Source organism: Peromyscus californicus, unplaced genomic scaffold, assembly GCF_007827085.1.
Source record: "Peromyscus californicus insignis strain IS unplaced genomic scaffold, ASM782708v3 Scaffold_7__1_contigs__length_154581171, whole genome shotgun sequence".
NCBI classification, from domain to species: Eukaryota; Metazoa; Chordata; class Mammalia; order Rodentia; family Cricetidae; genus Peromyscus; species Peromyscus californicus.
Genome location: NW_026294595.1, coordinates 73,188,395 through 73,201,158, shown reverse-complemented (window position 1 = coordinate 73,201,158; position 12,764 = coordinate 73,188,395). Strand labels below are relative to the sequence as shown.

General features: G+C 36.9%; 1 protein-coding gene across 8 annotated transcripts in view; it reads right to left on the bottom strand.

Moving 5' to 3' along the window:
- Lrrc4c (leucine rich repeat containing 4C) overlaps nt 1-12,764 on the bottom strand; it is a 1,313,763-nt gene that overhangs the window by 15,841 nt on the left and 1,285,158 nt on the right. Inside the window, exon 7 of one of the 8 annotated variants that reach the window (XM_052725801.1) lies at nt 1,100-1,219. The exons of the other annotated variants lie outside the window; for them this stretch is intronic. The gene's annotated coding sequence lies outside the window, so the exon portion shown is untranslated. The remainder of the gene's footprint in view (nt 1-1,099; nt 1,220-12,764) is intronic. 8 annotated transcript variants of the gene reach the window in all.

The window sequence follows — 12,764 nt, the reverse complement described above, 5'->3', positions numbered from 1 at the left end:
CACTTGGTAGTCCAGGCTGGCCTCGAACTCACAGAGATCCGCCTGGCTCTGCCTCCCGAGTGCTGGGATTAAAGGCATGCGCCACCACCGCCCGGCTCATTTTCATTTCTTACTTGGACCCCCTGAACTATTTTATCAGGTTCTCCCTTTTCACAGTTGTCCTGTCATATCTAACTCGTCATGCAACACGTTTAGTGGAACTTAAAGATATAAATATGTTTCTGTCATTCTCCAGTTGAAATTCTTATCTTGGCTCCACATTCTTGGAATGCAATGCAAACTGAATTGGCTTCTAATTTGTGTTCCTCAAACCTCTGGTTTATCTGACTCCTATTTATTTCTTCAGTTTCACTGACTGCTCTTAATTTCTCAAACTGTTGAACTTGATATGTCCCTTTGCCTTTGTAGTAGGGTTCCCTCTGCTCCCAGTATGTAAGTATGCCTTTGTCTTGTGTGTTGATAGCGTCATTTAGAATTTTACCTACACAGAAAGCCATTGTAGGTTCCTATGCCTCGTCACTCAACCATAAAAACATTAACATAATTCACTTCCATGACTGTATCACTATTAGCTGTGTTCTTGTGTACACAAGTGTTTCTCTGACTGCCTGTCATACCTTAGTCAAATGTTCATTTTCAGAGTAGAGACATAGCCACTTAACTCAGCAACATTTCCCTGAAATTATACTGATCAAATATTTGGTAAAGCATGTCTGCAGGAAGGAATGGGTCAGCTGACACAGGAGGGTGGAGACACCTCAGGCTGTAAACCCGTTGTTCCCAGGAGACTTCTGTGATGGGGAGCTTCCTGTGACAGATCCTTAGCAGGTAGTAGAGTCCCATTCCCACAGTGAAGAATTCCTTTTCTGTGTTGATGTTTGCCTGGTTTGCAGTTACTTTCCTAAGAGCCTTCATACACAGTGAACTGAAGACGTCTCACTGTCTCCTTGTTCTTTCTTGCAAGCTTTGTAGGTAGAGAAAGCAATATTTTCCTTTTTATTTGTTATTGTCCTAGCAGCCCTGTTTGATGTTTGACCAAACAATGCCCTCTGCTGTTTGTGCCTAAAATAACATGGCTGCATCAAAAGTTCCTACTTACAGGAAGCAGGTTGTTTCCATGGCTTGCTTCAGAAGACAGCTTCCTACACTTCAGAACTGGGAAGTGATGCTCACTGCACTGGGTCCAGCCATTGTTCTTTTCTTTCCTTGTAAACCTTTTCTTTAAGCAGAGGGTAAGAAATCATATAGCCAACTAGTCAAGGCTTCTGCAAATGCACTTTAAAGGGCATGGCCTCTTAATCATCCACATAATGTGCTTCATGCACCCATTAGCACCATTTTTCTTAAAATACATGAAAGAAAATGGTGTCTTTGAGCTACTATCACAATCCAAAGCAGCACATTAGAATAGATGAACAGGCTAAAAAGGCAGTCATAGTTCCAACTTTTTCTTAGCAAGAAAAAGTCAAACTCATCTCAATCTCAAAACACACCTACAATCAGTCACCTCTTGGCAAGCAAAATACAAAATTGATTTGCTTTTGGTGTCATTGTTTGCTTACTTTCTTATGATGCAGGGAGAATAAACATACCTGGCATGAGGCTGCTGGCTGTGTGAAAATCCTTTAGATCATATCCACTTTTTGAGATTGATTATTTATGAAAATATGAAATATAAATGACTGAGTTGTTTCTCAAATTATAGGGAAGGATTTGAGATGTTCAGGACTATGTTTGTATTTTTATAACAACTATTTGTTTAGCAAAATGCTTAGCCAAAGTGGAGAGGGAGACCTTTAGAGCATCAGATTCCAAGTTCTTCTCCATATTTCATTCTTTCTGATTAGGCAGTCAAAACACTCCAGCTCTCAGAAACAAGTTTGCTTGGTATAATGTGAGCAACAACCTTTGTGCATTTGGGGTCTTTATAACATCTGGGGTCTCAAGACTCTGCTCTTTTTATTCTCTTTTTCTTCAGGTTCACAGGACACCAAATCATTAATACATGTTCCTCCTTATTTCTACAATTACTATTTTCTTTTCGTATTTCCCCATAGTAATTGTTCACAGTAATGTTTTTTGCTTAAAGTAACTTAAATTAACATCAAATGAGGAACTAGGTAATCAGTGTACAGATAAACCTGAGAAGTACTTCCTTAGTCTTTTACTGCACGTACCCACTAGATGCCAGTATCAACCCCAGTAGTGAAAACTACAATGTCTCCCAATACTTGCAGACAGCTTCTGGTGAGGGGGAGGGATCATCCTCCTGATAACCAATGGCTTGGTGTGGCATGTGAGGTACTTACTCAATGCTGCTCTATCATATTATTGTCTCAGACTTGTCTGTTAGGAATATAACACAGTGGCACTATTTTTTCAGTCTAAACATGCCATCCTACTTTGCCTTTTCAGATCTTTTTTCTTCTTTTGGCCTTGGATTCCTCACTCTGATTATTCCATTAAATTATGCCCAACCAGAACCAATTTACAATAACTATTTCTATTCCCTCAACAGTCTCACTAATCCATCCTTCCCTAAATTGTTAGTAAAGCCAAGATTAAACTTATTAAATCTATGTATGAATGTCAATGTTTGTCCAGGTGGTCATCCTATTTATTCACAAGCTTCTTAAAAAATAGAACTGGGTTTTATCTAAGCATTCAGTAAATATTTGAATTATTGAGTATGCTCATACTTTAACTCTTGGATAGGTTCCATGTTGATAGAGTGGTTTATAATACTTGATTAATAAAAGTTATTAATAAAAACTCATATGAATCAAAAAAAGCTCAAGATATTGACTTTACCAGTGAAAATGGTAAAGAATACACTAAATGATTATTTCTTGCCACTCATTCAAGAGAAACAAAAACATAAATGAAGACTATAAAAAATGAAGTAGAAAATGAACATTTAATAGGTGGTTGAAAACTATAGACCCCAGCTCCATCAAAGGCCAAGCCCAAGCCAGCAAAGAGAACTCCAGGTAAGACACCCATCAACACACCGTAACAACTCAGTGCTCTCGGAGCCTACCCCCAAAAGCTCCTTCTTCTTGTCACTATATCCAGGACTGCTTTCCTGGCAGATACCCCTGCTCTACCAGAGGTCATGCTGTACCCCAGAACTCCAGATAAGCTAATTGACCACAGACTGCTCCAACTTTTTTAGTGCTTGCCCAGCCCACCCCCAACTAGCCTTCCCGTCCTTGTTACCATATTCCAGCCCTCAACTCCAGTGGAGGCACCATACTGGACTAAAGGTCAGGCCAGCCATGAAAACCGCAAATAGCCTGCCCTGCCACAGAACTGTCCCACTTAGTGCCTACCCTACCAACCCATCACCATAGTTTGACCTATAATTCTAGCTGAGAATACACAGCAAGAAGAGAGGCCATGTAGGCAGCCAGAAATCTAGTCTACAACTTGGTTAGAGACCTCCCACTCAACACAGACAACTCTACCAAAAAGACCAGAGAGGGAACAGAAACCAAGAGGAAAAAAAAAAAAGCAAAGCAAAGCAAAACAAAACAAACCCATCTAACAAAGACAAACTGAGATATGAACATCTGCAAGTATAATTATCCCAAACCCAGATGCCTAGATGGCAGCATAAGAACACCATCAATAACAGCAAGGGCAATATGTCACCAACAGAGCCCTGCTGTCCTACTACAACCATCCCTGAACATTCCCACAGACCCGAAGCACAGGAAAACATCCATAAAACCAACTTTATGAAAATGATAAGATTCTTAAAGAGGAAATTTATAAATGCCTGACAGAAATCAAGGAAAAGACAATAAAAATTGGAATTGATGGATAAATCCCTTAAAGAATGTCATGAGAGCCAAGAAAAAACAAACAGCTGGATGAAACAATAAAATTGTTCAAGACATGAAACTGGAATAGAAGTAATAAAGAAAACACAAACAGTGGAATCTGGAAATGGAAAATATAGGTAAACACCCAGGAACTACAAAGGTAAGCATTGTCATCAGGATACAAGAGATGGAAGAGAGAATCTCAGGAGTTGAAGAACAATAGAAGAAATAGATACACTGGTCAAAGAAAATATTAAATCTAAAAATATTCTGATGTAAAACTTTAAAAAATCTCAGACACCATGAAAAGACCAAACCTCAGAGTAATATGAATAGAAGGAGAAGAATCCCAGCTCAAAGGCTCAGAAAATATTTTTAATAAAATCATAGAAAAATTTCCTCACCTTTGGAAGTGCATGCCTATAAATGTTCAAAAAGCTTACAGAACACCATATAAATTGGACCAGAAAAGAAAGTCCAATCATCCCGCAATAATCAAAACACTAAACACACAGACCAGAGAAAATATTAAAAGCTTCAAGAGAAAAAGGCCAAGTAACATATAAAAATATACCTATTAGAATTACACCCAGCTTCTCAATGTAGACTGTAAAAGCCAGAATGGCCTGGACAGACTCTAAAAGGCCACAGATTCAGTCCAGACTACTATACTCAGCAAAAATTTCAGTTACCATAGATGGAGAAAACAAGATATTCCATGATAAATTCAAATTTAAACAATATCTATCTACAAATCCAGCCCTACAGAAGGTACTTGCAGGAAAACTCCAATCCAAGGAGGTAAACTACACCCATGAAAATGCAAGAAGTGAATAATCTCAAACCAACAAAACCAAAATAAGGGAAGTGCACACACACACACACACACACACACACACACACACACACACACACACGCTACCATGACTACCATCTACAACAAAATAACAGGAATTAACAATTATTGGTCATCGATACCTCTCAATATCAATGGGCTCAATTCTCAAATAAAAAGATGCAGACTAACAGAATGGATGTGACAACAAAACCCATCCTTCTGCCCCATACAAGAAATAAACCTCAACAGCAAAGACAGACATTGCCTCAGAGCAAAGGTTTAAAAAGATTTTCCAATGAAAATCTTAATAAACAAGCTGATGTACTCATTCTAATAGCTCCCAAAACAGACTTCAATCCAAAATTGATCAAAAGACACAGGGAAGGATACTTCATACTTAACAAACAAAAAATCCACCAAGTAACATTTCAATTCTTATCATCTATGCGCCAAACACAAAGACAGCCAGGTTTGTAAAAGGAACTCTAACTACAGCTTAAATCACATATTGACCCTCACACACTGGTAGTGAGAGACTTCAATACTCCACTTAGGTCATCCAGATAAAGACTCAACAGAGAAATACTGGATCTAAGAGAGGTTATAATGGACTTAACAGTTATTTATAGAACATTTCAACCAAAACCAAAAGAATATACCTTTTTCTTTTCTGTCAGGCAACTTCCTCCAAAATTGATCACTTACTCAGACACAAAGAAAGACTCAACATCTGGATATAAGAACATTGAAATAATGTCATGCATCCTATCAGATTACTATGGATTAAAACTGGATTTCAGCAACAGAAATTGTACAAAGTCATGAAAACTGAACAACTCTCTGTTGAATGAATGCTGGGTCAAGGAAGAAATAAGAAAGAAATTAGAGACTTCCTAGAAATCCAATGAAAACAAATTTTCAACATACCCAAAATATGGGACACAATGAAAGCAGCGCTAAGAAGAAGGTTCATAGCTCTAAGATCTACACAAAGAAACTGGAGAGATCTCATAACAGCAACTTAACAGCACATGTGAAAGCTCTAGAACAAAAAGAAGCAAGTTCAACCAAGAGGAGTAGAAGACAGGAAATAATCCAAGTGAGGGCTGGAATCAATAAAATAGAAACAAAGAGAATAGTATAAAGAACAAATTAATGAGACAGCTGATTCTTCGAAAATGTAACAAGAGAAGAAAAACCCTTATTCAAGCAAACTAAAAGATGGAGAAAAATATCCAACTTAACTAAATCAGAAATGAAAGGGGACATAACAACAGACACTGAGGAAATCCAGACAATCATTAGGTCACACTTTGCAAACCTGTACTCCACAACATTTGAAAATTTAAAGGGAATGGATAATTTTCTCTCTATATAAAATATCTATATAAAATACATATAAAAAATCAAGATCAGATAAACAATTTAAGCAAACATATAACCCTTAAGGAAATAGAAGCAGTCATAAAAAGCCTACCACCTAAAACAACAACAACAACAAAAAAGCCCATGGTTGGTTTTAGTCCAGAATTCTACCAGACCTTCAAAGAAGAGCTAATGTCATTATTCCACAAACTATTCCACAAAATAAAAACAGAAGTAACTTTTCTAAATTCATTTTATGAGGTTATAGTCATCTTGATACCCAAACTGCACCAAAATTCAACAAAGAAAGGAAATTACAGACCAATTTCCCTCATGAACATAGATGCAAAAGTACTAAGTAAAATTCTTACAAACTGCATCTAAAAACACATTGAGATCATCCATCACGATCAAGTAGACTTCATCCCAGAGATGCAGGGATGGTTCAATACACAAAAATCAGTCAATGTAATCTACTATATAAACAAATTGAAAGAAAAACTGAACACATGAACATCTCATTAGATGATGAAAAAGCCTTTGGCAAAATCTAACATCCCTTCATGATAAAAGTCTTGACAAGATCAGGGAAACAAGGGACATACCTAATTGTAATAAAGACAATTTATTTCAAGCCTATAGTCAACATCAAATTAAATAGAGAAAAACTCAAAGCAATTCCACTAAAATCAGCAACAAGAAAAGGCTGTCCACTCTCTCCATATCTATTCAATATAGTAATTGAAGTTTTTGGTAAAGCAAAAAGACCACTGAAAGAAATCAAAGGGAAACAAATTGGAAAGAACAGAGTTAAACTATTGTTTTATTGATTTGTTTTCTTTTTTTATTTTTGTTTTTGTTGGGTTTTTTTTGAGATGATGTTTTAGTCTACATAAGCATCCCATAAATATTCAACTAGGGAATTCTTAAAGCTGATAAACACCTTTAACAATTTAACTGGATACAAGTTTTAACGACAACAAAAAATCTGAAGCCCTTCTACATACAAACAACAAATGAACTGAGAAAGAAATCAGGAAACAGTACCCTTCATAATAGGTGCAAATAATATAAAATATCTTGGGGTAACCCTAACTAAGCAAGTGGAAGACTTGTAAGACAAAATTTCATGTCTTTGAAGAAAGAAATTGAGGAAGATAACAGAAGATGGAAAAAGCTTGCATGTTCAAGAATTAACATAGTAAAAATGACCATCCCACCAAAACAATCTATTGATTCAATGCAATTTCCACCAAAATTTCAACACAAACCTTTACAGACATTGAAAAGACAATATTCAATTTCATATAGAAAAATTAAAAATTCAGGATAGCTCAAACAATCCTGTACAATAAAAGAACTTCTGGAGCTATCACCATCCTTGATTTCAAGCTATACTACAGAGCTGTTTTTTAATATATATATACATACATACATATGTGTGTGTGTGTGTGTGTGTGTGTGTGTGTGTGTGTGTGTGTGTGTGTGTGTTATTACTATAAAAACTGCATGGTATTGACATAAAAACAGACAGGAGGACAAATGGAATAGAATTGAAGACCCATATGTAAATCCACAAACCTATGGACACCTAAATTTTCTTAAAGAAGCCAGAAATACTCAATGGAAAAAAGAAAGCATCTTCAACAAATTGTGCTGGTTTACTAGATTTCAGCATGTAGAAGAATGCAAATTGATCCATATCTATCACACTACACAAAACTCACAAGTGTATCAAAGACCTCAACATAAAATCGGACACACTGAACCTCATAGAAGAGAAGGTGGTAAATACTCTTGAATGTGTTGGCAAAAGATACGACTTCCTGAACAGAACATCAATAGCATAGGCACTAAGAACAACAATCAAAAATGGGACCTCATGAAACTGAAAAGCTTCTGTAAGTCAGTGGGTGGACTGGAATCAGGTGGGGATGGAAACAAAAGAGATCAAGCTAGGGTGCAAGGGATGGAAGGAGAGAGACCAAACTAGACATATTTTATAACGATGCAAGGTTCCTAGCAGAGTGACTGGGACATCAAACCTGACATAAAACCTTTGACTTAACAATCTGCCTTGTCTGAAAGATGTGCTGGGGTAATGGTGGTACAAAACTTTTTAGAGTGACCAACCACTCACTGACTAATGCAACTTGAGATCCATGCCAGAAGAGGGAGGCCACACCTGACACTGCCTGGATGGCCAGGAACCAGAGGCGGCACAGGCCAGAGACCCAGAATAGAATGAAACACAACTGGCAAAAAAAAAAGTCAATGAAATCATTCCAAATGATATTCTGCTATATTTGTAGATTGCTGCTGCCTAGCCCAAGTATCATGGCAGGGGCATCATCTAGCAACTGGTGAAAGGAAATGGAGAGACCCATGAACAAACACTAGGTGAAACCAGGGCAACCCTATAAAAGAGGGGAAGAGGGGGAGGAAAGATTATAGGAGTCAGTACATAGAGGACATCACAAGAATATTGTTCACAGAATCAACTAAGCTGTGATGTTAGGGGTTCACAGAAAATTGAGTGAAAAACAAAGATCCTATATGCGTCTGAGCTAGGTCCTCTGCACATACCTTAATATTTTGTAACTTGTTTGTTCTTGTGGGTCTCCCAACAATGGAAGTGAAGGGTGTCTCTGACTCTCTTGCCTGTACTTGGGATCCTTTTCCTCCTGCTTGATAGGAGGTTTTGTGCCTAGTCTTATTGTAATTTATTAGGCCATGTTTGGTAGATATCCCTGGGAGGGCTGCTCTTTTTCTTTTTCATTCTTTTTCTTTAAGGGAAGTGGAGGAGGAGTGGATCTGGGGGAAAGGGGAGCTGGAGCTAGGGACTTGGAGGAGTGGAGGGAGAGGAAACTGTGGTAAGGATGTATTATATGAGAGAAAAATAAAAGAAAAAGAAAAAATAATGTAGATGAGCCATATCCTAAATTCCTTACCTAGTACGCTTTACAGCATCATGTAAATTCAATGTATGTGTATCAAGTGGATGAAAAAGGAAGACATGATCTCACATATAAGTTGGTTGTTATCAATTTTCCGTTTTTTAAACAACTAAGCAAATACAAAGGCAAAAAGTTGTATAATTCGAAGATAAACATGTGTGCAGTGTCTATCTGTGAAACTCCCATGTGTTTGTTAGTCTTGGTTTTTATACTGTGCTACCATTACGATTAATGAGTTAATATAAAGAAAAATAGAAGGGCTTTTAAATATCTGTTGTTGTTTTCATTTGTTTGTTTCTGACTGCTTAAGTCCTTCTATAGAAGCCTATGGGAATGTTGACCGTCTCAATCTGATGTTTAAATGAATCATTCTATTGAGTCCTCATAATATGATTCATTATTTTGAGCTTTATTTAAAAATTTGCTTTTTTTATTAAAAACTATAATACACTCTATGGATTCCCAAGAAATTCCCTGGTGGACTTCAAACCATGGGTACACCCTTTGAAATTATATGTGACTTTTTATTTAACTGTGATTAGGCAAATATTTTACAAATAAATTATCAACTTTATCATTGCCTCATCAGAGACTCCTGTGGCTCAGAAATGAATGAGTTCTATGCACACATATGTGTTAGACTGCAGTCTAACCGGATATATGAGAGATCTAGAAATAATTTTGTGAACTAGGATCTCTATGTATTACTTATGTGGGTTTATAAGTATGCTTACTGCTGTTGTGGGATGAGCTACAGACTCCTGTGAGTGAGAGGAAAGGATTAAATCCAGTTGCTCAACAAGTTTTCAGGAAATATGTCTCTAGGAAAGGTTCTTGAGTTGTAGACTGCCATGGTGTCACACATATTTGCCTTATACTTTAAACACCAATGTTCCAGTCAGTTTGTTATTCTATGACACAACTTTACCACAATAAAAGAATCAAAATGTAGAAAGACGAAATAAGATTCAGGAGAATCTTCAACAGGGGAGAAATGTGGCTGCATCTATTCCATAGCTTTCCTTTATATTAGTATAGTTACTACTCAATGGATATTTTCATTCCCAATTGCATTAATGTTTATTTACCTTTCAGGATGTTGGTCCATGATCATGACTGATGGCAAATGAGGAAATATTAGGGTTTTTAATGTCAGTGAAGAACAATAACGTGATAAGAATCATGGAAAAATGATATTTCAAAAACTATGTAACTAAAAGCCCAGTGTCTATTTTAAAAAACAACGTTCAAATAGGATGTTGAAGGAGGGATAATTTCAGAAGATGGACACAGATTATATCCTCCATGGACATGAAATGGATGAATCCCTTCAGACCTTGAAATTGAGGGTAGAGAATGAGAACAGAAAGATGACAAAACAAGTCCACATCCCTCAGATTGTGTTAACAAAGCATAGAACGTTATGTTTCTCTTCATGATGCTTTCTTATTACTCCACAGACACTAAATATTCTTATATTTTCTTATATTACCCCTAATTTGATGTACGTGCATATATCTGCACATGTACATGTACTTCCAAATATGGCATATATGTTCAATCAAGAAAAATTGGTTTCTCTCTCTCTCTCTCTCTCTCTCTCTCTCTCTCTCTCTCTCTCTCTCTCTCTCTCTCTCTCTCTCTCGTGTGTGTGTGTGTGTGTGTGTGTGTGTGTGTGTGTGTGTGTGTGTGTGTGTTACTTTTCTGTCCCTGTCCAGGTTAGTGACAGCTTTTGAAAAATCTAACAAGTTCATCTTGAGCAAAAGGCCTTAGCAAGTCAGGCAGGGAAGAATCTGGTTTCAGAAAGTTAGTAATGCAGTTAATGGCTTTGTTGTCTATGCTTACTTTGGATTGATGATGAGCTAGGAGGAATTGATAGTCATTAACCTCCAACTGCTCATTAATCCTTAGGAAATGCCTTGTGTCAAGGTCATCATTGCCTCCATAGGCTAAAAACAAACAAGCCAACAATAGCACCCAAAAGGCATATGGATTTTTGTAATGAGTAATGCAATTTAAATTGCTATGTGAGGCAATCTGAACAGAACAAATAGCAAACAGAATCATTCAGATTGTAAAGCCACCTTTCAACATTTACTGAGTGCTTACTTTCTTGTTCATTATTAAAGAGTACATAGCCCTAATTTCCTAGACAGTAGCCAAAACATATATATAACCCCTAGCAAAAATCATTAAAGATGTCTAGGATTCAGTTTTATGGTAGTGTTTTGAAAAAGAGAATTTGAAATTTCCCTTCAGCTGTGTTAATATGTAAGTCTAAGTATGTTTACCAACATAATACCTAGAGGGAATTCCTGCAATTCTGTAAGTCTCTCTCATTGATCATTTGAAACAGAACACTAGAAAAAGCCTAGCATAAAAGATTGAGTCATAAACCAATGCCATGCCCTACCCTGAATGAGTGAGTGTGTCCTTAGTGGATAATTATTAGTTCAGATAGAACTAGCATCATTTGTGAAGTCAGGAAGGTGATGGAGACTTGAGATATGGTAGCATATCTTGATTTGAATGAGAAAAATTGTAGCATTCTAAGGAAGAGAAAAACAGACATTGCTCTTCTGTAATGGTTGTTGAGGGCCTACTGGGAGCCAGGCAAAGTACTCATCTATTGCCTCTTAGGCCCACCTTCCTGTTAAGGATTTTATAGCACACTATAATTGATAAGTGACTGCTCAAGGAGTTAAACAAAACTCTAGGAAAGTTTGAACTGCATTATAGCTTCACTATTAGTAAGAAAGGAACGAAATTTGGAGAAAAAATGTAAGTTTGAAAATAAATACTAATTGGGTGGAGACTGCATAAAAATAAATATGAACACAAAGCAGAATATGGTATGAGCTGACATCTATTAGTAATATGTGCTGATGCATACTGAGAAACAAAATAAGGGGAATGAAATACTACCAAGTGGTGAGAAGACACACAACAATGTAGCATTTTGTGTACAGAAGGGGTTGAAGGAAATGGTTTGTCTTTGTGTCAGAGGAAGATAAGAAACTGAGGAGAATATATTTAGGGCAAAGTAAGGAAGCAGCAGTAAATGTTGGCATTAGGGAACTAACAGAGTGTCCTCCAGCAAAGCAGCTGAAACAATAGGGGTCTGGACTAGGTCCCATGATCCTAAAAGACAGCTGATATAATGTTATGATTTTCTGATATCTAATTTGAAAGTTTCACTTTGTAGGTTCATTTTTTTTAAATGTCTCCAGCACTCAAGATTCCATGTTATTAGATGCTCTGACTTCTGTGTACTTCATTGTCTAAAACAGTCCTGGCTATCTAGTTCAGACTCTTAGTGAATCTGTAAGCCACAAGTCTTCCAGTTCAGCATGACTTAGGACTTTAATAAATTCTGTAAAATGACCCACAGAAACCTGATAAGGAAACTCTTTAATTGAGTCTGTGTTTATGAGATCTAAGCAAGGGGAGGAAACAGAATAGACTCTTTCTGTGATTTCCAGGCAACACATTTAATCAGAATGCAGATAGCAGGGATGGCTTCCTAATTGGAACTGGAAACTGGTATCAAGTAACCTCAACCCTGTTAACAGTGCATAATGAGGACACCTTGGTGATGACAAGTCAGATAATGGAAATGACTGGAATCAGTGATTTCTTTGTTTCACCCTAATGATCACAACAGAGGGAATCATTCAGAAAATGCAGGCATCTGAAAACTGGATTCTTATTTATTGTTTATAAGACAGACCTACTTTCACTCTGTGTCATGTTAGTCTTAGGTTATGCATATTGGAT